The sequence below is a fragment of the Adiantum capillus-veneris genome, chromosome 4, assembly GCF_014529385.1.
Source record: "Adiantum capillus-veneris isolate H3 chromosome 4, ASM1452938v2, whole genome shotgun sequence".
Lineage (NCBI taxonomy): Eukaryota > Viridiplantae > Streptophyta > Polypodiopsida > Polypodiales > Pteridaceae > Adiantum > Adiantum capillus-veneris.
In genome coordinates, this window is record NC_140934.1 from 38,165,751 (window position 1) to 38,170,632 (window position 4,882).

Here is a 4,882-nt window from a genome sequence, read left to right on the forward strand (position 1 = left end):
TGTTACCTTCATAAAATCCTTGTGCTTCGAGTAGCTTAACTGGAATCATCCGCTGATTCTCCTGTTTGTGTTGGGTAGCTTTGTTGAAGTCTGACTTTGGAACCCAAACTTGTTCCATTTTTTGCTTGGAAGGTCTTTTATTCTGCCCTTTGTAGTTTTTCTTTCTCCTATTTGAGTTATTTATCTTGTGTTTATAGCGCATCTTGTTCTGTGTAGAACACATTGGTTGAGGCAAGTAGATCCGAGCTGTTACTTTAGGCTTTTTGGCCCAAACATTAGCGTTTCCTTGGAAGTAGCCCTGAGTAGTGATTCTCATTTGATGCTACCCACCCTGTCACCTTTTGTTGTTGTGGTTGAACCCATGCTTCATGTATCCAAACTGTGTCTTTGACTTTGATGTGATCTTTGGATACCAACACTTGGTTGACATTCTTTGGCTTCTTCTGGATGTTTTTTTGTGATGGAAACTTTGGTTGGTAGACTTTTTTCTTCGGTTTCCATTGCATTGTTGATGGTTTGGCTCTTGATGTAGAAGCTTCGTCGGAAGTTTGATATAGGCTCGTTGAAGGTAAAGTCATCTTGCGAGGTTGATATACTTCAGTGTTTACCTTAGCTTTACCTTTTTCTGCAATGCTTGGTTGCTCCTTTTTTGCATTGACTTGATGTGCTTTTGGGATTTTTGATGGTGTTGTTGCTAAAGATTTTCCTTGTGGTTGAAAGAAGATGTTCCTTCAGCTTCCTGTCAAGACTAGACTCTCCTTGATATGATGGGATTCAATTATGTGGAAAGTATCTTTATATTCCCCGATACTCAATTTGAGTACGGCTTCTGCCATGCCAAAGCTAGGAATTGGCATTTTTGAACTTTTGTACACGATCTCCTCTAGCTCGGTGATTGGCGGCTTTCACATCATGATCCACGTTCCATAAGTCATTAGATTCTTTGTTGCATCTAGATCTATCACAGCTGAACATGTGATTTTGAGTCATGTTTCTCCGCATATGCTAAATTTGATCATCATAGGAGACAATAGATCTTCGTCCTTATCCTTGTTCTTCTTTTGATCTTGCATTTTCTGAACATTTGACATTGAGCTTGGTAGCTTTTCTCCTTCATTTACACTTTTTCTAGAGTCCGCTTCTTTGAAACAGCTTTTGCTGATTCTTTAGGTATTTCAATGATGGCATATTCTTGTGGTTTCTCTGCTTCCTTCGTTTGCACCTTGGAACCATGCTCCATGATGTAGCAATCTGTCTCAACTTTTCTGCTTTCACACTCACAAACTTCATTAGCTTCCTTCAACACCTTTATCGTAAATAAGGGAGTTATATCATGCCCATCTTCATTGCAAAATTTAGTCATGGTCACCTCATTCACACACACATCAAGAGTCGCCTGATCCCATCCAAAGGGTTCAAATAACTCCTCTGGAAAAGGCGCTGGAATATATGTCTCATCTTCTACTAAACGCTCTAGGATGCAATCTTCCTTTCTAAAACTTACACTCTTAGGAGCTCCGTACATCCAAATATGCGCTTTGCTTTTCAAATCAGTTGTGGAGTTTAAGTCTTCCTCGGGGTTTGCACTACATCTCTATAACTATGATCTTTGACACTGATTTTTGTTGTGACCTCTTTGTGTCTCAAGAAGATATAGTCATAGCCCCAGTTTTGTACAATTTTGAGTTGATGCATGAATGGTCTGCCCAATATGATATCAAAGTTGCTACTCTGGTCAAAATTCATTATGGCAAAGGTATGCTCATACTCGATGCCACACGAGGATACAATGATTTGTTCTAATATTTCAATCGGTTTCTCCGTGTATCCATCCGCTAATTGCAGTTTCATTCGAGTTTTCCTAAGAGCAGGCTTTCCCCATTTTTTCCATCTCTCTTTGGTTGCAATGGCGATTCCTACCCCACTATCTAATATAGCAACCGTCTTTACGCATTTGTACTCAAGTGGTAAGGTGGTGTTTCCTTCTTCTCCTTCACAGTAGTCACCCACCTTATTTACTGGTAATGGCTTTGTCTGTGGTTTCTTAGGCAAGGTGTCATCCATGTTGTTATATGCAAGTCGGTCATGTGAAGGGATTTTCAGCCCCATATTTTCTAGGAGTTTGCCGATTTGGCCCCATAGATGCGGTCTAATTTTTAGTAGCTCTGAGAGATGAAGTGTGCATTGCATAGGAGAAGACAACAATTCATGCAAGCTCTTGGTATCCATCATTTTTTGTGTGGATTTCCACTGAGAAGGTACCATTTTAACCTCCAATTTTGTTTCAAGTTCTCCTGTGAAAGATGGCAAAGTCTTTAAAGAGCGTGGTTTACTCTCTTCAGATGCGGCAGACCCGACATCCCCATATAGAGATCGTATATCCCCCGGGAAAAATTCGCGATCCATGTTTATCTCAGGAATAGGTGCTGACTGTAAGGTAGCACTACCATCTTTTCGGTTTCTGATTGATTCCCACAAGGATTGTGGCCACGGTTCTTCTACCTCCGGAATAGGCATCACTGCTTGTGAGCCCACCCTATCTGTGGTATTAGATACTTCCCTGTATTTAAAGGTGCCTCAACTACCGGCTCTTCCTAGTCTCTGTTTACAATACCCTGGCTCTCCAATTCTTGGCCTTTATCGCGGATTAGCACCTCTGTTTTTGGAGCATTTGGAACATTTTGGAGATCGATTCTTCTTGCATATAATCCCATGATAACATTTCTGCTGGGATTTTTGTCTCCATATTCCAGCAAATACCCCGCGTACCCTCAACAAAAACTTGCCATGGATGCTCTACTGCTTCTCTAGATGCCTCCTTTTTGTTATCTTCTAACTCCAACTCCTTGAGGTTGTAAAGAGCTCTTTGACATTGGAACTACAGTTTGATCTGCTCTAAGTGATTGTCAATGTCAAATGATCTAACTATCTCCGCTCCTTCTTTTATGGCCGCTTGTGTGCGTGGCGTTCTTGGCCCATGCTGGTCCTTTCGGCTCTGATCCGATTGCTCAGCCACCTCATCTTGCTTATCCTTTTGTTTCAAATCCTCTTATGCATCAGAGGTTGTGGCAGGCTTTGTCTGTGATTCTGTTCTTTGATCCATTTGCTGTTCCGTCTGCTTTTTGTTGACCCCTTCCTCCGATCGTCCTGCACTTTCTTCTTTCTCTTTTTCTGACATCTTTGAAAGTGTCTCAGCATCCTTGGGAGAACCAAGGTCTTGACCTTGTTGTTCCTGTGTGTCGTGTTGTCCCTCTCCTTGCGAGTAACTTTTCTCTTTTTTACTCTTACCAAATTCGTCAGATGATTCTAGATCATCGAAGCATTGTTTCTTTGATTCCTGTTGCTGCCTCTGCTCCATCTTTCGCTTGAGCTCATTGTGAATTCTTGCCGCATGGCGCTAGAAATTTCCCTTTTTTCTTCAGCTTCCTTCCTCTTTTGTTGCTTGATCCTTTCCAAGGCCTCTGTTTGCCTGCGTATCAGTGGAGCATTCTCAACTTCATCATCTTCTTTCTCGTCATCCACTTCTGTTTCTTGGGTTTGATGCTGATCTTTCTTTTGTTGGTGGATATTTTCCCTCAATGCCTGAGCCTCTTCCGTTGCCCTTCTGGCATGAGTGATGGGGATAGCTTCTGCCAAATGTGCAGCCTTTTTCTTTAACCGGGTATATCCCAGGGTGTATGGGCTATCCTGCTCTTCCTCCGAAGATTGGTACTCAGAAGGAGTATCTCTTGTGTGGGACCCCTCTTCCTGTCTACTCCGAGCATCTGACTCAGTTTTCTCATTGTCAGAATCCCTTAGATGTGCACTTTGCCTTGTTTGTTTGACTCCTAGGTTCGGCGTTGTAGAAGGTCCTGCCACCACTGGTCTTACAGCTCTTTTGGACCGGTGGATTAGATCTATTTGCGCTTCGGCAGGTGGTAGATTGTCGATCATGCCCAGTGCTTGATAGGCTATCCGTGTGAGCATTGGTCCTCCGTTCATGTAAGCTTTACTTCTTTGACCGCCCTTTAGGTTTTCTTCCACAATCGTGTCAAGAAGATAGTTGCCAAAGTCTCAACTGACCACCCTGCCTTCAGCCAAGCCCATCGCCATCACCACTGCCATATGCAACAAGGGTTCAGTATATCTAGGTGGCTTCTGCACCTTGAAATGTTGTGATATAAGACGTAATGGAAGTTCCGTTTCTGAGTAGATCAGGTCGTGATATGTCAGCTTGTGGCCTCATTGCTTCAAAAAAGCTTTATCATTGTCTATTGCCTTCGTTTTCTGCAATAGATTGTGCGTCTCATGCGGCAGCAGGTGGAGAGCTTCATTGATGATTTCAACTATAATTTTTACCTTAACAACTGCCCCATCCTTGTCTGTCAGAGTTGCTTCCCCATTGTATTGAATTGAACTTATGATCTCGTGAGCTTGTCTGAAATCTGTTCACCAAGGAGGCAGTCGTAAGATGTTTTCGAGCTATAGGCACCTTACCCTTGCTTGCACTTCTGGTTTCTAGTGCAAAGTCCACATCCTGTGGAAAGATGGCGGTCTTTACAATTTCTCCGTCTGCTGCTTGGAACCTTTCGATGAAAATGTTTGCTGAAATTGCTTCAAGTTCTTGTTCGGTGAGGTGAGCTTTCTCATTTGATGAGATATCGGTTATCTCATAGGGTGCCACATTCCACTCCTTCTGTGCTTTCCTTCAAGGCATCCTGTTGCCAATTTGCAAGTGAAATCACGTTTTAGCCATTGATCAAAATTGTCAAAAAGTGTAAACTTGACCATAAAATGAAAAAGTGAGCTTAACTTTGTCAAAAGTACTCCAAATTTGACCAAGTTTCACCAGTGCACCTAGGATTACTATAGGCACAAGGCTGTAATGTAATAGATGGATTTT